This window comes from Poeciliopsis prolifica, unplaced genomic scaffold, assembly GCF_027474105.1.
Source record: "Poeciliopsis prolifica strain line A6 unplaced genomic scaffold, Auburn_PproV2 SCAFFOLD123, whole genome shotgun sequence".
Classification (NCBI taxonomy): domain Eukaryota; kingdom Metazoa; phylum Chordata; class Actinopteri; order Cyprinodontiformes; family Poeciliidae; genus Poeciliopsis; species Poeciliopsis prolifica.
Window position 1 is genome coordinate 552,501 of NW_026562498.1, and position 23,390 is coordinate 575,890.

Consider the following 23,390-nt stretch of genomic DNA (forward strand, 5'->3'; position numbering starts at 1 on the left):
CAGTTTCTGTTTTCAAAAGTCCTGATTGGTTTAGAGCTTCAGTGAAAGGCTGTTCGGTGTCTGAACCGGAGGACGAGGCGCTCAGCCAGATCAAACTGCGACTCAGAGCTGGGAATTCATTTTATTCAAATTACAAGACGGTAAACAGCTGGACTGGTTTCACTCCAGCTGCTTCGGAGCAGAGAAACAGACATAATGCCACAGATGATCAGGGACGCAGCGACCGGTTCACAGATGAGAGGAGATCAGGCACAACTTATTATGGTCTGTAAACGCAGCAGAGGCCAGGATTTATCTGACAGTCTGCAGACAGAAACAGGAAGTTCTGGAGCGACGGGCCATCGGTGCATCTCTGATGAACCAGGACTCAGGAGGAACCAGTTCATCCCAGTTCAGACGGAGGAGAATGAAAACGATGTGCATGATACTGAAGATGAATAAATTAAAGTTAAAATGTTTAAGGCAGAATGTAGCAGGATGGGCTCAGAGGCTGGTTCCGTCACGTCGGGTCTGAGGTGGAAACATGGCGCTGCTTCATGAGACCAATGAGGGTCACCCTCTGGCGTCTCCGCCCGCCTGGACCCGGGCGCCGAGGGGTCAGCGCCCCTCTGAAGCAGAGCGCGTCCAGGCTCCGCCCCTACAGGAAGTAGGGCGTGGTTGTCCGAGGAGGAATGACGCGCTCAGAGTCCGGCACGGCGCGAAACAGCTTGGGCTCCCGCCGGCTGACGTCCTTGAAGACCATGATGGAGGCGATGTTGCCGCAGCGGTAGCAGTAGTTGGGCGCCGACCACACAGTTACCAGCTTCTCGTCGAACATGAACTTGTAGCCCTCGTGCACCAGCTGGTGAGCGCGGCAGATCAGCTTCAGGTTGTTGATGTGAACGAACTGAAACAGAGAGAACCTGGGTCAGCAGCGGGCGGGGGAGGGGCCGGTTCTACGGGTCGGATGGCCGTACCTCGTTGGTGACCTTGGAGCCGAACAGCCAGCCGGCGCCGCGGGGGCTGATGGCCCAGGTGTCCACGTCCTCCGGGTCGGACCACACCAGGTCGCAGAACGCCCCCTTGTGGGGAATCTCCTGGTTCCGCTCGATGGTCCGGATCTGGTCCAGAGTCTTGATGTCGGGCGAAAGTCCGCCGTGGACGCAGAGGATCTGCTCATCTATCAACTGGACCCGACAGAGCAGAGGTCAGCTTCACACAACCAAACCTGGCAGAGGCTAACGGACCAAAACCTGAAACATCCGACTCCTCCGAGCCGGTTCTGACCCGGTTAAATAATCTATCAGTCGCCATCAGTGATTAATCCATAAATTAATCACCGGATCAGATGGAAAATCCTTCATTTATCACTTTATCAGCTAAATCACACAAAACATGAACATTAAGCATCAGGGTTGAGCTGGGATTCAAATCTGGAGCTGAAACAGGAAATAACGCCTCAAAACAGGAAATGAAAAAGAGAAAATCACACAGTCAGAGCTGCTGCTGTTTGTCTCCATTTATCAAGGTGATTCTTCTCATTTTTCTCCTAATTTCAGCAGAAAATAATCATATTTAACGGCTCTGCTCCAGATTTAACATACAGAAGGGTTGATGATCTGATTGGTTCATTGACAATCAGATATAACTCTGAGTTAATATTAACTCAGAGTTATTATAACCTGATTATCAAGTCAATCTGAGTTAACTGGCTCAGCTGCTGCTTGCTTTGTTGCCACCAGAGGGCACTGTGGTGCAGCATTGATGGTAAAACATTCAGTTTACTCACATTAAGGTCTCCATTGTTTAGCTAACCAACTGCGTTGCTAACAGCAACGCCAGACCAGGGTTGAGGGTTCAACTCTTGACTCAAAACTCCTAAAACACCATCAACCCTCCAGTGTGTCACATCGGGTCAGATGGTCTCAGCCCCATCAGAACCAGTGACACTAGTCAGCCAGTCTGGACCGCGTCGGGCCAGAGCGGACTGAACCGGACCGGGTCGGCAGAAGCTCCAGAGAAACGGAGATCGGACTCACAGCGGCCACCGTTAGCATGTCGAACACCTTGGTGCAGTACCGCCAGGCGTTGGCGTTCCCATACTTGGTCTGACATTCATCTGAAACAGACCAGAACTGTATCAGGACCAGAACACAGGTGGAGTCAGCAGAAGTCCAGGATGGCGGGTCGGTACCGTAGAACCCGTAGACCTGCGTGATCTGTCTGCTCTCATGATTTCCTCTCAGCAGCGTGATGCGATCGGGCCACTTGGCCTTCAGAGCCAGCAGGTAGGTGAACGTCTCCAGACTGTAATACCCCGGTCCACAAAGTCCCCCTGCAGAGAGACGGGAGGACAACCAGATCAGAACCCGGTCAGACGCAGATCAGAACCAGGAAACATGCAGAGTCAGCTCCTCATCTACAGAAGGTCTCACCATGAAGACGTAGTTTGTGTCTGGAACCTGACCTCCGGTTCTGAACAGCTCACACAGGTCATAAAACTGGAACAGAAACAGGAAACGCATGAGAGGCTGGTGGGGTTAATGGCGGTACCGTAGAACTTGGTTCTGGTTCTGGGCGGCCAGTGGCGGTCCCACTCACCTGACCGTGAATATCTCCACAGACGGTGACCGGAGTGGCTACAGGCTGAACGTTGGACTCCTCCAGCAGGAGATCACAGACATAGTCACATAATCTCTGCAACACAAGCAGGAAAACATTCTGGATTATAATCTGGAGCCGCAGCAGCTTCAGGTCTGGATTTAAAGCTGTAGAACAACCCATCCAGTTTCAAACCCCAAACATCAAGAGTCCACTCAGCGGATCGTTTCTGATCACTTCCTGTCAGACCTCAGATTATTCTGATCACTTCCTGTCAGACCTCAGATTATTCTGATCACTTCCTGTCAGACCTCAGATTATTCTGATCACTTCCTGTCAGACCCCAGATTATTCTGATCACTTCTTGTTAGACCCCAGATTATTCTGATCACTTCCTGTCAGACCTCAGATTATTCTGATCACTTCCTGTCAGACCTCAGATTATTCTGATCACTTCCTGTCAGACCCCAGATTATTCTGATCACTTCTTGTTAGACCCCAGATTATTCTGATCACTTCTTGTCAGAGCTCAGATTCTTCTGATCACTTCCTGTGAGGCCTCAGATTATCCCGGATTATCAAACCAGTGCTTCAGCCTGGCATCAGATTTTATGTTCTAGAAACAAAATGATGTCTGGAAACACAAACATGACAAACTACCGGTCCGGACCGGAGAGCCGAACAGAACCGGACCGTTTGATAACCTGTAGTTTTATAAACTTCAGGTGAAAGCAGGTGGTTCTGTTATTGTTTTGTCTGTCGTGTATTTTTGGCTCCGTGTTGAACCAGAACCAGAACCGGGTCAATTTAACCCGCTGCAGGAGAGCCTCTGAGCGGCTTTCGCTCTCAGCTTCCCGCCTTTGGTTCATTTTATTTCCAGCTGATTGTCAGAATGAAGCAGATGGTTGATCGGTTCTGACCCAGATCACCAGAACAAACAAACTCTTCCTTCCTAAACTTAGCCGCTAGCTCCGTTAGCTTCCAGCGCTCCAGAAACTCGACATAAACTCAAAACTCACCTTTAAGTCGTTCTCTGGTAAATATTTGCAGTGTTTCGCTATTTCTACGTATCTGTCGAGGTCTAAAGGAGCCATAATAAAAATGAAGTTTTACAATCTGAAAATAAAAACGGCTAAAGGCGATTAGCCTTCCTGCTAACTAGTTCCTCTTCTCCTTCCGCCCCGGATTCTTCTTCTTCTGTTGCGGAGCGCAGCTAGTAGGACCACAGCATGACCGCCACTAGTGGTTTAGAGAAGGTAATACCTGCACATCAGGTGTTCATACTACACTAGACTCAGGATCTGAAACAACAGAACCTCCAGATCCCACTGGGGACAAGGATGGAAGAAAATGAATGGACAGTTTCAGGAGAACAGCAGGATACCAACAGTGAGTCTTAGCCAAAGGACATCCACTTCTTTGCCTTCATGAGACTCTTCCAGTCTCAACCTGACCTCTGACCTCTGTGCTCAGAGACCACTTCCTGTTTGAAGCCTCATCATGATGTGGTTCTGTTGGTCAGCTGTTAGCAGGATGAGGAGGGGGACTGTTAAACTGTTAGAGCGACCTTATAACCATTTAATGAAGTCACAATAATCAAGTTTATAAAATCAGTATTGGACAGAAAAACACTCTAAAATCTGAAAAATGAAAGTCGTGTAAAATCAGAATAGAAATCATGGAAAAATTGGGATTGAAATGATAGCATGAATTTATTTGTAATCAGAAAAAATGTTATAAAAGCAGAGTGTTTCAGGGCTAGTGGTTTCATGGTCGCCTTCCAGTCAGTGCTGCCCCCTGGTGGCTGCTCCAGATGTTGCAGCTCCTGAATCTCATGTCTGTCTGGTCTGGATGGGAATTAAACACACAATTAAACTAGGCCGCCTTCCTTCTCTCCTGCTCTTTTCTCCATCTGCATCCACTCACCTGTAATTAGCTCTTCTGGTCCTGCCACCATCTTGTTTATAGAGAGGAGAGGCTTCCTCCTGAGTCTTGATGGAAACCAGGTTCACATCAGAACAAAATGCAGATTAAACCTGTTATTAACAGCAGAATAAATTCATGAATGAATTGAGTTCATGGGAGCTGATCGGAGCTCTGTTGGAGCTTCCTGGCGCTGTGGCTGGCTGTGGGGACTGAAGGGTTAACGGTGTGTGAGCAGGAGGAGCTGCTGCTGGAGCGTTGCCTGCCTCTCCGTTGCTCCTGCAGCTCCAGATTCGGCTCCGGCTCCTGAGGGACGGCATGATGCGGGTCGTCCTGTTCTGCTGCTGCCTTTCCTCTCTGCACCTCCTGCTCTGCGCCGCGCCGCTGACCCAGGGAGGCACCATCAGCCTGCAGGTGAGACCACACAACGCCGCCACTCTGAGGAGAACCTGAGGAGCAACAGGAGCAACATTCCTCCAGAACCAGCAGGCAATAAATCAGACCAGAACAAAGATACAGGGACAGAGTCAGAAACGAACAACAGGTGTGTAACGGGTCAGACAGAAAGTCAGGCTGAACGAGACGAGAGATGGAAACGGTCAGAGTTACCTCAGAGTCTGGAAACACAAAACAGCAACAGGTTGCTCTGAAAGAGGCAGAAATGTTTCAAATGATCTTAGAATCTCAGAGATTCTGAAGAAATAAAATCCTGCAGATCCAGTGATCCAGAAACCTGCTGGGGTACCACAGGGTAACTACCGGGTATGGCCTACAGATACCCTTCTACTTATAGGGCAAGTACTGGGGTACTGAGAGGGTACAGTTTGCCCACATGGTGCAGATACCTGGAGGGTATCTGTGTAACTTTTAATATCCCTGACGACCCCATATTTGGGGGTAATAGCTTTCCAAGACCTCCAGGGACCTGAATGGGGCTGAAATGCTGCTTATGAGGTAAACTGTGAGCTATTAAAATGCTAACCTTGGGGCACTAATGGGGTAACTGGGCATTTATGAGTCGATTCTTCCAGATCTCATCCAGTTTATGACAGTCAGTTTTTCTCTTCATGTGTTATGAAGTCTGTGGTTATGGTTTTACAGAATGGATTATGAACAGAAAGGAGATGACATCATGAAACATTGCAAAGTATCACCTGTGGGATGATTAAGCAACAAATAGCAGATCATAACTATCACCCTCTGAGAGCTAAAGAATGTTAATGAGAGAAGCTGCAGCTCGTCTAATCTGTCTTCAACTCAGGCTAACGGCTGCAACATGTCAGCCTGCCAGCAGGTTCTGGATCGGTTCTGGATCGGTTCCGGATCGGTCCGCAACATTTCAAATGCGTTCAGTGATTTTAAACTGTTCAAAAGAAACGATTGGACTTGGTCCCATGTAGCCAGAGAGCAGATGGCTAAACAATGGAGACCCAATGTGAGTAAACTGAATGTTTTACCATCAATACTGCACCACAGTGCCCTCTGGTGGCAACAAAGCAAACGTTCAGAACCGGAAATGTGTCACAGCTTTCCATGGAGACGGAGACCGACCCGTTACTATGGAGACCGACCCGTTACTATGGAGACCGACCCGTTACTATGGAGACCGACCCGTTACTAGGGAGACCGACCCGTTACTATGGAGACCGACCCGTTACTATGGAGTGTTTTTGTTAAAAGTAACGAATATTTAACTTATTTATTTCTTCACTCTTGCATTAATAGAAGAGCTGGGAACTGCAGCGGATGAGCATTAGCTTTAGCATTAGCTTTAGCATTAGCTTTAGCATTAGCCCACAGCACAGCAGCTCGCAGTAAAAAATATGAAGTATTTCTTCATTTCCTACGATCTTCAACGAAGATAAAATCAAATCAAATCAGAATTTTCCATAAAATCCCTTTGAACGCTGAAGTTATGAATCTCCCAGATATTCACCTACCAGCTTCTGAGGCTCCAGGATGGAAAACCAGAAAAGGTTTAAAATAAAACATCAGTTATAACCAGTTATAACTGAAATAAATCTCTTTATGAGGAATTTTATTTAGTGAAGTCACTCATTAAAACTTGTTTTATTTCAGTGACTCTGAACCAAATCTGAACATTTTAACTGAGTTTGACTCTCCGGGTCTCATCACTTGTTTGTTTCGGTCCTGCAGCTCCAACTCATGAAAAACGTTTTGACCCGTTCTGAGGCGGGTCTCCTCCGCTGGGCTCAGGGTGGATGCCAGGGTCAGACTGGAGGGTCGCCGGCGTCAGGCGGGGCAGGCGGAGGCCCGTCATGGTGCAGCTGGTGGGGTAAACTCTGCTGGGTGCTGAGTCAGCACAGCAGAGGAAAACAGACACTTACTCAGAGACAAACATGCAGCCGGTTCTGCAGCGTGTCTTCAGTCCCGACCTGATCCGGTGCTGACGGGTCAAACCTCCATGACTCTCTGCAGGAACGTCTGGAGGTCAGTTCAGCTTCACGGACGTTTAGCAGCCAGACGTTGGAAGTATTTACTGAATTATTGTCAAGAATTTAATCTCTATTTTCAGCTTCTAGTTTTTGTTTCATCCAGAAATTAGTGTTTTTATTTGAAGGCATCAGATTAGGAAAATTCCCCTGCTGCAGAGTTGAGCTGCGTCTCAATAAAACATCGTTTGGATTCTGGTGATTCTCTGGATCATCAGCTCAATAAATCCCTCCTGACAAAACAGCAGATGGCAGGATGAGAAATGATGACCAATGACCTCATTTCTCCTCATTTAGATGAAGATGAAGGGCTGAGTGGGACGGAGAGAATGAGAGGACGGATGGAGGTCACAGGGGTCAGCTGGGATGCTAACACTTAGCATCCTAGCTTACTGATTCACTGGGCACAAGGCATAATGTGGTTAAAGTAGCATAAATTAGCATGAGGTCAATTCAGCTAATATAAGATAAAATGTATAAATTATTATAAACTTAGGTTCACCTACAATAAGATATGCTAACACAAGGTTAGATACGCTAGGCTAATTTTAGCTAAAACAAGATAAGCTAAGATTATTTAATTTGATAAAGTAAGCTAAGCTAAGCTATGCTAAGGTACGGAGAGATAAAATGAGTCTGAGGAAAAATGTTTCTCCTCTTTAGCAGCTTATTGAGCTCAGAGGCTTCAGGACTTGAATCTGTTTCAGTCAATCCTGAGGAAAACTCTTGGTGCTGCTGATACCTGGGACTTTCTGTGGTTAAATATTTACTCAGTCCACATTCTTTCTGCTCTGCATCATTTACCTGCAGCTGGTTGCTGATGGAGTCACGTTTTGTGTAATCAGACCTTTAACAGTTTTAAAAACACGTCCTCAGTTGAGGCACCGGCCGTGTTTGGTGCTGATGAGCTCATGCTGCAGCTCAAACGGGGATTTCCACACATCTGCAGCGCTGCAGAGGCCGAGCCGCAGGTTTCCACTCATGCATGTTCCGACCTGCATGGCTCCACGAGTCGCTCAAAGCCTCGGCCGTGTAAACACCTGCTGGATTAAACTACAACGGCCCATTTGTTTACAGCTAGTTTCTGTCTAAGCTGCTGAGTTTGGCGAGGAGCCGCAGCGCCGCAGCACCGCCGCAGCACCGCCGCAGCGCCGCTGCCAGCGGCTTCGCTTTGGTCCAGAAACACCAACCAGAACTTTCCAGATAAAATCTGAACAGGTGAACGAGCAACACAGCTAGTCTGCTGGATTAACTCAAATTATTGATTTTTAAAGGCTGATTTGGTCCAACGTCCCTCAGCAATCTGACCTTTGACCCCATCAACCAGATTCTGGATCCATGCTGCGTTATATTTAGTCTACTTAGCAAAAAGTGGTTGATTTCCAGGTGAATGTTGGATTTATTCCTGTGTTGTTTGGATCTTCTTCCTCTTGGAAAAACAAAACCTGTGAAAGTTTCTGACCTTTAGGCGTCCACAGAGAAGCCTGAGTAAAACCAACATGGACGGACAGCATGAAATAATAACTAAATGTCTCTGAATGGACGAAGTGATGAGACAAAGACTGAATGTTTGACCTCCAGGATGAAAATATGTTTGGACTGGAAGAGTCAAAGTGAGACTTTCAACCCAACACTGATGTGTTATTACCATTATTATTAACTCTATTACTGCTGTTGGCAAAGCATTGATGCTGTTATTGATGAAATCTCAGAGTTCCTGCAGCGGGAAGGTCGGCCCACAGCACTACTAGACAGACAGACTGAAACTGAAGCCTCAATCAAACCGTTTAATAAATAATGTTGAGAAACTGAACCTTCTGTTGTTCCCACATCAACATCTGTTGTTCCCACATCAACATGTTCAGTGTTTCTGGGGCAGATCTGATGAGTGAACGAACATTTGGATCCAGTTTTTAACAATCTGTCCTGGTTTTGGAGTCTCTGCTCTAAATATTTAGGTTTTTATGAGCCATGAAAGTGACTTAATTTAAAAGCTTTGTGATATTTCAGGTCAGAATCTCCAGATCGAGACATTATTACACTCTATGCTGACGACTCTGTGGAATTACCTCAACACATCCTACAACTGATTGTGTGAAAACCGTAAAAGCAATCAGAGTGAAGTGGAATCAGGTAAAGTCCAGTTTTCTGTGGGCATTTTGAACGTTGAACGGCGGTTCTGATGGAACGTGTGTGTGAGCTGCAGACCGGAGCCGGGATCCATCCTACGGCGTCCTGCTGGTGACCTGCTCCAGCTGCAAGTCCCTTCATATTCCTTTACAGGCAGGAGCTTTTAAAGCTTTGCTGTGGTTGGAAAAGGTTTTGTTTTCATTCAAAAGGTGAATTACATTTATTTATCAAGAACAGAATGTAATTCCAGATTTTCCAGGGTGGAGATGAAACGGTGGCCGAGGTTTAAACTGGATTTCTGGTTAAATTAAACTGGTTTTCTTCACAGAACAAAGGGAACAGCTGTTTGGTTCTCAGCTGTTGGAACTTGCTCCGGTCCATAGATCATAACTTCACCACGACAGAAGGAATGAATGTGTAGATAATGAAGTCTGTACAAACATGTTTTATAGAAAGAATGGAGGGCGGGGCGATCCGATGATGACAAACACACAGAGGTACCGGGAGAACAAGGCCTTCAATTAAAAATAGCTGCATTTCCCATGTTCCTTAAACACATCGTCTGATGGACTCAGATTTCACTCGAGCAACCAGCAAGAAATGTCACCATCAGAAACCAAACATGTGACCTACTGAGTTACTGAAGGCACCTGGCCTGGCCTGACTTTAACTAGACCTCCCAGCAGGAAGTCGCCTCCCAGGAAGGTTTTCTGAAATGAACCCTGGGAGACGCCGAGGTTAATCCTTCTATCAGGAGGACAATGAAGTTTCAGTGGTTGAAGGATCAAACTGATGGGAGCTACGCTAGTAGCTCTGGCCTGTTAGCTGGACTCTGCTCCAGGTAGCTTAGGGTTCAGTGCTGACCTGGTCATAATGTCAGGAGGAGTGCATGACCTTTATCTGGCTGAACTGTGGCTGCTGTCTCCAATCGCTCGCCCAGCTGACTCAGCAGTTCTCTAACCAGGGACAGCTGCTGACTTCAGCCTGCTCAGCAGAACCAGAACCAGGACCAGCTGATGTCAGTGACTGTTCAGGAGGATCACAATCACAGCAGCTCATTACCGCCTCAGACTTAGCATCCCATTATTACTGCGTTTGATGTGCTGCTCTCAGCCGCGCTGACGTCACGCTGCAGCTGCTTTTGGCCACATGTAATTTATCATGCGGCGAACCGGAGCAGTTAGCGCTGTGCTAACTGATCAGAGCATCACAGGGAAACGAAGCCTGGCCACGTTGAGGCGCCATGATGGAACCGGCTTTTATTCCCCAGTTCTTGCCGTCATAGCAAAAGGCTTCTACTTGTTCAAGTCGAGCTAACTTGTCTGCTAGCTTGTAGCTAGCTTAGAAACCAACCCAAACCTTTTCCCTCCTTTGTTGTTTTCATCAAATTGACGACTTTCCTGATGCCACCATCAGTGTTTCCTGTTCCACTGCAGTCCACATGCTAACCAGTTTTCTGTGTACATGCTAGGCTACATGATGTTGGATACTGATGCAGAATTTGATTGTTCTTACCTACTTATGGATTGGTGACGCTTAATCTTCTTACCTTGTTAAAAATGTTTTCTGTAAATCTGTGACTAACCCGATGGTCAGCCACTGGTCAGCCACTGGTCAGCCACCGGTCAGCCACTGGTCAGCCACCGGTCAGCCACCGGTCAGCCACCGGTCAGCCACCGTCCATCGCCGTCTTTCCTCATCCACTGTTTACCAGACAGTCAGCAGCCCACCTTCAGTACTCTCTCCATTTTTACGCTGAAATCAACTGAATAAAATCGACATCAGGCTGTTTGGGAGTTTCTTCGGTTCATCTTGGCAGAGCGGGACGTCACATGATATTTCAATAATTGGCTGTGCGCATGACTTATAATACGCGAATGTTAGCAGGTAGCACAACCTTAATAAAGTCTTGAATAGATCAGAAACTGTCCTCTGTGTGCAGGGATCGCCTCACAGCAGCAGCCATGTTGTCCTAAAGCGGAGGGTCCACACAAACAGGACACTCTGACCCAAGTGGACCAGTCAAAGTCCGTTTTGCCGTCCAGAAATGAGACAGGGTTCTGGAGCCGTCCTCGCTGTGGCGTCCCCGACTACCCCAGAGTAACTCCACTCAACGGGTCAAAGGTCCTGAAGAGCAGCAGAAAGGAGCGCAACAAAAGATTTGCTCTGTTTGGAGGACGCTGGGACAAAACCCACCTCACCTACCGGTAAGAAACACACCCCTCAGCCGACGCCTCCAGACTCTGAAGGTCATCTGAAGGGCTGTGACCGTGTGGGACACCAAGCCGTCCGTCCTTTTCTGCTCCGGTATTTGTTTGGTTATCATCCTTGAAAACATGTCTGTCGTGCAGGATTGTTCGTTTTCCCTGGCAGATGAGTGAAGACAAAGTTCGGCGCATCCTGGAGGAGGCCTTTGGGGTCTGGGGTGCGGTCACTCCTCTGACGTTCAGAGAGGTCATCAACGAGAGAGCGGACATCATCATTGACTTCAACAGGTAAAAACCCCAGAGCAGACGTTCTGGGGCAATTATTAGTGACTGCAGATTAATAAAACCATGAAGTGAATCAGACCTAAACAATATTTAAAGTCATTTCCGGCTTTGTGGTTTGAGGGAATATAAAGAATGTTGAGAGTTATAAAACCAATCCTCCAACTGGATGTTTAGAGTCTGACGCGTCGCTTGGCGTCTTCGTCTTTGCTGCAGCAGAACTTCATTTCTCTGCCAGACCATCTTTGCACCGACCTGCAGAGTTCAGAGAGGTTGCAGACAGCTCGCTGCCAGTTGATGCAACTTCCCAGATTTAGTCACTGAACCTTTGAAGGTTTACTGGCTCTGAGGCGATTCTGGCGTTTGGGTTTGAGTCCGGTCGGCGAACAGAAGCCGTTATGATCCATGATCCTGAGTTTAGCGATTGGGTAAAATCAGAACCACAACCAAAAATCCCTTTTCTGAACTCATCTGAGGCTGACCTTACAGGCCGAGTGGCAGGAAGGGATTTTTGTAGTTTGTTGCTGCATGGCATTTCTACAGCCAATGGTTTTCTGAGTCACTACAGAAACAGAAATGGCTTGAACTGATTGGTCTGAAGATGAGATCAGTTGTTGTTTCGTAGGTACTGGCATGGTGATGACCTCCCGTTCGACGGTCCTGGAGGAATCCTGGCCCACGCTTTTTTCCCTCGCACGCTGAAAGAGGGAGAGGTCCACTTTGACTACGACGAACATTGGACGGTCGGCAACGGCGTCGGTGAGATGTCTGGGACTGTTCATGTTTGTGTGAGAAGCCGCTCTGATCCCTGGACTGTCTTCGTCTTTGTGAAGGTACCGACCTCCTGCAGGTGGCGGCCCATGAGTTCGGCCATGTTCTGGGCCTGCAGCACTCTCTGGAGCCCGACGCGGTCATGTGTCCCTTCTACAGCGACTCCTACCCTCTGAAGCTCAGCGAGGACGATAAGAGGGGCATCCAGTATCTATACGGACCGCCGCAGTACACAACGCCTGACATGACAGAGACCAACGAGATCCAACCTGAACTGGTGAGAACCTGATCCTGTTTGGACCTTCAGAACTGCAGTCCTGATCCAGTCATCCAGACTTTAACTCCAAAAAACAGGATAAACAGATCATAGAAAACCTTCAAGAAGAACTTTTGATCAAAACAGGAAACTGTTCTGGACTGGATCAAGACTTTCTGACCCTCCTGCTCTGCTGAACGTCTTTAGGCCAAAGAGTAACTGGTGTCTGTTTTCCGCAGCCGGACGCCTGCAGGACAAGCTTTGATGCCGTGTCCATGATCAGGGGAGAGCTCTTCTTCTTCAGGTCTCGATATGTTTGGCGAATCCGTGACAGGCGTCTGCAAGGCGGCTACCCGGCCTTGTCCTCGCGCCACTGGAGCGGCATTCCTGACTACATCGACGCAGCATATGAAGACAAGTCTGGGAACATCTGGTTCTTCCAAGGTACAGAAGAAAAGCCAACGCTTCTGGTCACATCTGCACGAAGCTACTAGCAGAGTCTTCTCTCCTTCTGCACAAAGTTTCATCCAGAAGAAGTTCTTGAGGTCAATTAACTGCTGGTCCAGTTGGATCCAGACCTGAAGGCTTTGTGTTTCTGCTGCAGGCGACACCTACTGGGTGTTTGACGCTGGGCGCAGGATTTCTGGCCCAGACTCCCTGCAGCGGCTCGGCCTTCCTGTCACCGACATCCAGGCGGCTCTGCGGTGGGAGGACGGCGGCTTGGAGAAGGTCTACCTCTTCAAGTCTTCGTTTTACTGGTCCTTCAACGTCCAGGAGAACCGCGTCAGTGACCTCCATCCGCGCAGCGCGCACGAGTGGGCGGGACTTCCTGGACACGTCGACGCCGCCTTTCTGGACAGCTACGGTGAGACTCTGGGCCCGGTTCTGGTGAGACTTTGGTTCTAAGGGTTTCATCCATCGGACCTCCTTCTCCCTCAGGTTACGCCAACTTCCTGAGCGGGCTGTACTACTGGAAGTTGGACCCGGTGGCACTAAAGGTGCTGGACGGATACCCGCGCAGAATCGGGACGGATTTCTTCGGCTGCTCCGAATCTGCATAAATACGTAAACTAATTCGTAAACAGAATAATCTGCTGAGTCACCGTTGTTTCGTCAGAATGTAAACTCCTCACCTCTGGTCCCTCCCAGCTGCAGCCGGGCCCGGTTCTGATCCGGTCCAGTTGGACCTTCAGGAGGCACATCCACTGAGTGTTGATCAAACGGTCGCTAAGTTTGATTGTTAAAGGTGCTATTTCAGGTCAGAGCCGCTAGAGCTACAGACCTAGAGCAGTTCTCACTTATTGTTGCTTCAGTCCTAAAGAAGAGTCAGTTTTATTTTTCTATGTCTTCGTTTTTCTATTTAAAGTGTCTGATCAGTGCAGGACGCTGATGACTCTTCCCACCAGTAAAACATACTGGTGCTAAACCAGTTCTGGTGACTTTATGTGCTGTGGGAAAGTTTGAAATCATTAGCAGGTTCTGGATACATAGATCTATAGATCTCTAGATCTATAGATCTCTAGATATATTTTGTCTGTTTCACTTTCTGAAACAGACAAAATAATCCATTTAAAGCTGAAAATCTCAAACAATCTCATCAAAATGAATCATTTCACACATCAAGATCAATCAGTTCTGATCAGAACCCGATCAGAATCTGATCGGGTTCTGATCGGGTTCTTTGGTGTTTCTACATGTTTCTCTTTATATTTGTGACTTTTTGTGTTTTTTAAATAAAGATGAAAAAGTTTCTCCTTTCTTGCGTCTCAGTGATGATGATGCAGTGACCCGAAATCTGCAGGTTCGGTTCTGTGTCGGCCCGCCTCCAGGTCGTCAGAACCTGTAGGTCCCATCAGTAGATGATGGTTCCGATGTGTTTGGTACCAGATGGTGAAACAGAGATTAACTCAAACGCTTCGATTCAAAGCTTCATCACCGCGGATCCGTCCAGGAGCTCAGGGTTCTGATTGGTTCTGATCGGGTCGGACCGGGTTCTGATTGGTTCTGATTGATTCGGGCCGGGTTCTGATTGGTTCTGATCGGGTTCTGATTGGTTCTGATTGATTCGGGCCGGGTTCTGATTGGTTCTGATGGGCCCGGTGCCTCAGCTGCAGGAAGCCGTCCGGATCCGACCCGGTCTGTAGGTCGGCACCATGAGATCCGGTCCATCTGCGACCGAATCAGAACCTCTTCAGATCCAAACGGGGAGATATTTCTGATGTTATGATTTAATAAAACCAATAAAAAAACATGAATTATTGCATAAAATCAGATTCTGACTGTGAATTTAAGAAAATCATAATAAACATAACAAGGTTTTATTATCGATTCCATGGAGCTGTTAGAAAATATACAGTAGAAAATGAGTTTATTTATTTATTCCATTTTGTGTTGTTGATATTGATTAAAAATTGATTTTCTATTTTCTATCAGTTTATCTTGATTTCAGCGGTTGGAATATTTTGGTGCAAACAGTTAAAATGACAGAAATGAATAATAATCCTGAGCAGAAGATATAAAGCAGCTGCAGCTGCAACACATTGAAATGTTTTACTGTCGTTATCTCTGCTGTGAATCTGCAGCCCTTTAAACCTCTGGAGCCGCTTTCTTCTTCCAACAATCTGCTCTGGAATTATGATAAAACACAGAAACATTAGCAGATTGTTCTGTTCGCTGGTTTTGTTGCCAAAGATAAAAATAAAAAAACAATTTATGAGATCCAGTTAGTTTCCTACACATGTGGCCAGAAGCTGATGATCCATGAAAAACAGCCCGTTATTCTGCTGCAGCTCAGAGCGACGCCTGCTGGCCGGTAAAGAAAACTGCAGCTGCTCCAGGTCTGAGGCAAAGACATGAGGAACATGGAGGAGTACGGAGGACCGACAGGGACAAAACTGATTAAATATAGCAAGGAATCCAGCCGTCATCCATCCATCTGGAGTCGGGTGGATGATGGATCATTTCATTGTACTTTATTGATTAATGCCTCTCTCTGCCTTTAGGATCAATAACATATTTTATCTTGTGAATTAAACTGATCAGTCCTGAACTTCAGCAGATCTGTTGATCGATTCAGATCAACAGATCAGTTTAAGATGCTGCAGAACAATCAGAATATCCTGGATCAGCAGCTAAATCATTTCTGTCTTTCTTCCTCCTGGCCGCCAGGCGCGGCACGCAGCGCGAGGCCGCGTCACTGTGTGATGACACGTCACCACGTCATGAAAACAGGGCGCGTGTGCGGTGGCGGCAGGTTTAAAGAGTCTAAGTTTGGAGCGCAGAAAGACATTTGTGGTGAAATCCGGGATTTAACGGCGGATTATCGGGATGAGCGGGAACAGCGGGATGTTCTGAGGACAGGTAGGTTTGGTTTCACCTTCCTGACGTTTTATTGTGGAGGAACCGCGAGCCGCTCAGATGAATAATCTGTGGGATGAAGTGAGGCGGTAATCTGAGCTCATTGTTCCTCCCAGTCCGCCTGATCCAGTTAAACCAGTAAATTAAACCAGTAAATTAAACCAGTAAATTAAACCAGTAAGAACCGGCGGGGCGGACTGGAGGCCTCCTGCCGACATGGCGCGCTTTCCTCCGGGTTTCCTCCGGGTTTGCTCCGGTACCAACATGGCGGCGCCTCGGCGGTCTGGACCATCCCGTGTGTTCTGACTGTGACCTCTGACCTGGCCTGCAGCCTTCCCCTGCAGGAGCTCTGCTGCCAGACGCGGTTCGGCATCAAGCGGAAGAGCCTCGGTTCCGAGTCCACTCCGACCGACCTGGTGCTGCTGCGCTCCCCGCGGCCCAAGCAGCCCTGGCCGGCCTGCCTGGGCAAGGAGAACCGGGAGGACCGGGAGGACCGGTTCGTCCTGGCCCGGAGGTCCCGGAGGAGGCTGCGGTCCGGCTCAGGTGGGATCCGGCCCGGTTGTCGTTCGGGAAGGTGGGTCCAGTTGTAACTCCAGCTGTTTCCCTGCAGGTGTTTCCTGGATCACCTGCCGGACGAGCTGCTGCTGCGGATCTGCGGCGGCCTCCCGCTGCGGGACCTGCTGCGGGTTTCTGCGGTCTGCCGCCGGTGGCGCCGCCTGGCGTGAGTCCCGAACCGGTTCTGATGGGTCACAACATCGTCACTGCTCAGTTTCCACTCATTGTTATGATCAGTTCAGTTTGTGCTGGTTGGATCAATCAGTTAACTAATAAAATCTGCTGAGCAGAGAATCTCCAATCAATCACTTTTCCAGTTGATCAGTAATCAATCATTAGAGAGATTGATCAGTAATCAGTCATTAGAGAGATTGATCAGTAATCAATCAGTAGAGAGATTGATCAGTAATCAATCAGTAGAGAGATTGATCAGTAATCAATCAGTAGAGAGATTGATCAGTAATCAATCAGTAGAGAGATTGATCAGTAATCAATCAGCAGAGAGATTGATCAGTAATCAATCAGCAGAGATTGATCAGTAATCAATCAGCAGAGATTGATCAGTAATCAATCAGTAGAGAGATTGATCAGTAATCAATCATTAGAGAGATTGATCAGTAATCAATCATTAGAGAGATTGATCAGTAATCAATCAGTAGAGAGATTGATCAGTAATCAATCAGTAGAGAGATTGATCAGTAATCAATCAGTAGAGAGATTGATCAGTAATCAATCAGCAGAGAGATTGATCAGTAATCAATCAGCAGAGATTGATCAGTAACAATCAGCAGAGAGATTGATCAATAATCAATCAGCAGAGAGATTGATCAGTAATCAATCAGCAGAGAGATTGATCAGTAATCAATCAGCAGAGAGATTGATCAATAATCAATCAGCAGAGAGATTGATCAGTAATCAATCAGTAGAGAGATTGATCAATAATCAATCAGCAGAGAGATTGATCAGTAATCAATCAGTAGAGAGATTGATCAGTAATCAATCAGTAGAGAGATTGATCAGTAATCAATCAGTAGAGAGATGATCAGTAATCAATCAGCAGAGAGATTGATCAGTAATCAATCAGTAGAGAGATTGATCAGTAATCAATCAGTAGAGAGATTGATCAGTAATCAATCAGTAGAGAGATTGATCAGTAATCAATCAGCAGAGAGATTGATCAGTAATCAATCAGCAGAGAGATTGATCAGTAATCAATCAGCAGAGAGATTGATCAGTAATCAATCAGTAGAGAGATTGATCAGTAATCAATCAGTAGAGAGATTGATCAGTAATCAATCAGTAGAGAGATTGATCAGTAATCAATCAGTAGAGAGATTGATCATAATCAGTAGAGAGATTGATCAGTAATCAATCAGCAGAGATTGATCAGTAATCAATCAGCAGAGAGATTGATCAGTAATCAATCAGTAGAGAGATTGATCAGTAATCAATCAGTAGAGAGATGATCAGTAATCAATCAGCAGAGAGATTGATCAGTAATCAATCAGTAGAGAGATTGATCAGTAATCAATCATTAGAGAGATTGATCAGTAATCCCATAGAGATCATTGATCAATAATCAGATGCAGATCATCAATCAGATCAGTAATGATCAGTAGAGATTGATCAGTTAATCAGTAGAGGATTGATCAATAATCAATCAGCAGAGAGATTGATCAGTAATCAATCAGCAGAGAGATGGAATCATCAGCAGAGAGATTGATCAGTAATCAATCAGCAGAGAGATTGATCAGTAATCAATCAGCAGAGATTGATCAGTAATCAGTCAGCAGAGATTGATCAGTAATCAATCAGCAGAGATTGATCAGTAATCATCAGCAGAGAGATTGATCAATAATCAATCAGCAGAGAGATTGATCAGTAATCAATCAGTATAGAGAGATTGATCATAATCAATCAGCAGAGAGATTGATCAATAATCATCAGCAGAGAGATTCATATCAATCAGCAGAGAGATTGATCAGTAATCAATCAGTAGAGAGATTGATCAGTAAGTAATCAGTCAGAGATTGATCAGATCAGTAATCATCAGCAGAGATTGATCATTCAGCAGAGAGATTGATCAGTAATCAATCAGCAGAGAGATTGATCAGTAATCAATCAGCAGAGAGATTGATCAGTAATCAATCAGTAGAGAGATTGATCAGTAATCAATCAGCAGAGAGATTGATCAATAATCAATCAGCAGAGAGATTGATCAGTAATCAATCAGCAGAGAGATTGATCAGTAATCAATCAGCAGAGAGATTGATCAGTAATCAATCAGCAGAGAGATTGATCATAATCAATCAGCAGAGATGATCAGTAATCAGTCAGCAGAGATTGATCAGTAATCAATCAGCAGAGAGATTGATCAGTAATCAATCAGCAGAGATTGATCAGTAATCAATCAGCAGAGATTGATCAGTAATCAATCAGCAGAGAGATTGATCAGTAATCAATCAGCAGAGATTGATCAGTAATCAATCAGCAGAGATTGATCAGTAATCAATCAGCAGAGAGATTGATCAGTAATCAATCAGCAGAGATTGATCAGTAATCAATCAGCAGAGATTGATCAGTAATCAATCAGCAGAGCTGCTCTGCCTGTGTTGTTCTTCAGGCAATAAAATTCATTTTCATTAAATTGATGTTATTTTATTTTAATGCGTTTCTGTTGTTATATTTTAAATGGTTTGATGAAAAAGTGATATTTTTTTTCATCCAATTAATCGTCAGAATAATCGATTATTGGAATCCAGTTGAAGCTGAGTGTGTGAAAATGTGGGCTTTTAATTTGAAAGGCTCTTCAGTCCCAGTCTTCCCAGTAACAGAACGGCTCCATATGCACCCGGCCGGGTTCTGGTTCTGGTTCTGCAGGCTGGACGAGTCCTGTGGGTCAGTGTGGACCTGGAGGGCCTGACCCAAACGGGCCCGGCTCTGCGCTTGGTCCTGAGGACCGGGGTCCAGAGGCTTGCGCTGCCCGCGAGCGTTTGTTGAGGAAACCGGACCTCTCAGAACCCGGGTGAGTCCAGAACTTCCTCCTGGTTCTGCTCTGGCAGAAGGCGGTCCAGTAAGGCCCAGTTCATGGTTCTGCTCTGGGTTCTTAATGAACCCAAAGATAAATAATCAGATCTGAAGTGTGGCGTGCCTTTAAAGCCTGCCTCAGCTGGGTTCAGCTCTGGACTTTGACTAGGCCATTCTGCATGTTCAGCATTATGGGTTGGATGTAAAAGCAGGCTGCACCTTCAGAGCTGTTCCAGTGGATGCTGAACGTTTCTGTGGCTGCAGTTGTGCTTCTGGTGACTCCTGGTTCTGGTTCTGCAGGCGGCTCCAGCTGGTGGATCTGGACCTGTCCGGTTCCGTGTTTTCTCCCTCGGCGCTGCGCAGCGTCGTCTGCCGCTGCAGCCGGCTGCGCCGCCTCAGCTGGAGGCGCTGCGCCGCTGTCCGACGACGTCCTCAGGTAACCGGGCCGGAGCCGGGTCGTAGGTAGAACTGGTTCTGACGGTTCTGTCGGTCCCGCTCTGTAGCTGCCTGGCCAGAACCCGGACCTGCTGCACCTCAACCTGAGCGGCTGCTCCGTCTCTCCGCCGCCGCTCTGGCCGCCATGCTGGACTCCTGCCGCAGGTCAGAACCGGCTCCGTTCGGGCCGACCGGACAGGTCCCGGTTCTGACCCGCTCTGTGTTCCGCTTCAGGTTGGAGCAGCTCAACATTTCCTGGTGCGGCTTCAGCAGGAACCACGTCCAGAACCTGGTGGAGAACCTGAGCCCCTCCGTCACACACCTCAACCTGAGCGGTACCGGGACAGCCTGGTGCTGGACGGTGAGGAGCCGGAACCGGGGTCAGAACCCGGTCAGAACACTGGGCCGGAACCGGGTCAGAACTTCAGCTCTGGCCTGGCTTTAACTAGAGCTGGCTGACGGTTTTACCTGCTTTGTGATTCAGTTCTTCACCAGATCATCTCAGTCTGATGAACAGTTCTATTTTGGGTGAACAGTTCTATTTGGGGTGAACAGTTCTATTTTGGGTGAACAGTTCTTCTGTCCCACTGAATCAGTTCCCCTGTTTGTTCCAGATGTGAAGGTTCTGGTGGACGCGATGTCCGGACCTGCAGACGTTGGATCTCAGGTGAGAGCGGTGGCGTGGCTTCTGCTGCTGCTCTGTGTGGCTGGTTCTGGTTCTGGTTCTGACGGACTCTCTGGTTGCAGCGACAGCACGCTGCTGACGGCCGACAGCTTCCTGGTTCTGAAGCGGCTGAAGAGCTGCTCCACCTGTCGCTGAGCCGCTGCTACCACATCCACCTGGCGGCACTGTGGTGAGTCGCTGGCGGCCTAGTCAAAGTGCAGCCCTTCTTCCTGCCTCTGACTTGGTGGGGGGATGATTAAAAGACAGGCCACACTTTTCAGATCTAACTGGAATAATCAGTAAAAGCTTCTGTTCTGACCCGGTTGGTGAGTTTGGACCGGAACCAGAAGCGGCTTCCAAAGGTTCTGGACGTCGTAGAATAGTTTAATGCTCAGCCGGTGTTCTGGTTTCTGACCCGGTTCTGGTTCTGTCCGCAGTGACCTCGGGAAGGAGATCCCGTCTCTGCGGTTCCTGGACGTGTTCGGTCTGGTCCAGGACGGCCAGCTGGCGGCGCTGCAGGACGACTCGCCGCGTCTCGCCATCAACGCCGGCCGTTCTCCGCCGTGGCCCGGCCCACTCCGGCCGGCGCCGCCCAGCCCGACCGCACATGTGGGGCCGCGGCTGCAGACTGAAGTCCGGTTCTGACCGGACCTGAGGGTTTGGTTGTGTTCGGGTGTTCCCTGGTACCCAGGTCAGATGGTGGACCCGGCGCTGTTGGACTCTGCCGGTTCTGATGATGTGAAAGTTCTGGCTCTCTGCTGTAATAATGACTCAACGCTGGAATCACTGAACAGTTTTAATGGAAGAGGAAGTTCTGGTTCCGACGGGTCCAAAAGCGATCCGTTCGGTTCCGACCCAGTTTTATATATTTGAAAATGTTGACTGATTTTATCTGAATCGTGTTTGTATTAAACCCTGGAAGCTGTTTGGGCCTGAGTGTGACGTCATTTCCTGTCTGAGTGTGACGTCATTTCCTGGTCTGAGTGTGACGTCATTTCCAGGTGGGGAACCGGAGGAGGTCCAAAATTTATCAAATAATCTGGATTATTTTAGACAGAAGGAAAAATGAGTCTGTTGTATAATTTATGATTTCAAACTAAAATATTTAACTTCAAACATTTGGTTCACTAATATTCAGAATATTATCAGTAAAATGATTTACTTCAAACTGAATATTGAAGTAAATCATTTATCTGGATTTGGAACTGAAACATGAAGTTTCATAAATACACGTCAGGTTTCCAACATTTAGCCTCCAAACTATTGAAGCTAAATGTAAATATTAATATGAAGTTAAATTATTGTTCAATATTAATATTCTGCCAGCTCAACATTAATCTTGTATCTGAATATTACCTAAACATTAAACTGCTTTAATTTGGAGCTTCATTATGAAAATATGACCATATAAAATGAACCTCTATCTCATAAGCACCCGGGTGCCAGTAGTCCGGGTCCGGGTGGTCCAGAATCCAGGTCCGGGGTGCCGGTGGTCCAGGTTTCTGGGTGGTCCGGGTTTCCACCAGAATCAGAGGAAAATAAAGCGCCACACCCCGGGTTGGATCGGCCATATTGGTTTATTAGAAAAGTCACTTCCAGTGAGGCGGACATGTCGAACCGGACCGGTTCCGTTCAGGTCACATCAGAAAGCCAGTTACTATAGAAAAGCTGATGCGACTGAACGTCTTGGCGTTCTGGACCGGCAGATTCGTTCCAATCTGAGATTTACTTCAGGGTCAAATCGGATCAGTAACAAATGAGTTCAGAACCAGACTCCAGATTTATTTTTTTTTTATTAAAACAGACAAAAAAGGATTTCATGTGTTTGTGGGAGAAGCGGTCGAGCCGGAAACGAACCGAACTGGCTTCTGAGCCGGAAACATGTATAGACTGAGGAACGAGCTGGTGCTGCTTCATGGAGAGCCTCCACCACCACCCCATACAATATACATTATATAGTATATAGAAAAGTGGCTAAAGATGCTAGGATGAGGACGTTCTCACGGCACCATGGCTTATTAGCAGAAACACAACAGAAACGCCATCTGGACCAAACTAACGGACGCGTCTTTAATCTACAGGAAATGACGTGCAGAATGCTACAAAGTTATCCTTGTTTTTCTGGTGCGTCTGGAGACGATGCCGGGCCGGGCCTGGAGCCGGGCCTGGAGCCGGGCCTGGGGCCTGGGGCCTGGGGCCTGGGGCGGGCCTGGGGCTGGGGCCGGGCCTGGGGCCTGGGGCCTGGGCCGGGCCTGGGGCCTGGGGCCTGGGGCCTGGGGCCGGGGCCTGGGGCCGGGCCTGGAGCCGGGCCTGGGGCTGGGGCCTGGGGAGGGCCCTGGAGCCGGGCCGGGGGCCGGGCCTGGGGCCTGGGGCCTGGGCCGGGCCTGGAGCCGGGGCCTGGGGCATGGGGCCAGGGCCTGGGGCCTGGGGGCCGGGGGGGGCTGGGGCCGGGCCTGGGGCCGGGCCTGGGGCCGGGGGCCGGGCCTTGGGCTGGGGCCTGGGGCCTGGGGCCGGGCCTGGAGCCGGGCCGGGGGCCGGGCCTGGGGGCCGGGCCTGGGGCCTGGGGCCTGGGGGCCGGGCCGGGCCGGGCCTGGGGCCTGGGGGCCTGGGGCCGGGCTGGGGCCGGGCCTGGGGCCGGGGCCTGGGGCTGGGCCGGGCATGGGCCTGGGGCCGGGCCTGGGGGCCTGGGGCGGGCCTGAGCCGGGCCGTGGCCGGGCCTGGGGCCGGGCCTGGGGCCGGGCCTGGGGCCT

The 23,390-nt window shown here is 48.3% G+C and overlaps 3 pseudogenes; 2 read left to right on the forward strand and 1 right to left on the reverse strand.

Moving 5' to 3' along the window:
• Positions 1–102: 102 nt before the first annotated feature.
• LOC129355048 (serine/threonine-protein phosphatase 6 catalytic subunit-like) lies at positions 103–3,782 on the reverse strand (annotated as a pseudogene).
• Positions 3,783–4,793: 1,011 nt separating this feature from the next.
• LOC129354984 (stromelysin-3-like) lies at positions 4,794–14,311 on the forward strand (annotated as a pseudogene).
• Positions 14,312–15,805: 1,494 nt separating this feature from the next.
• On the forward strand, positions 15,806–21,295 carry LOC129355006 (S-phase kinase-associated protein 2-like; annotated as a pseudogene).
• Positions 21,296–23,390: the final 2,095 nt, after the last annotated feature.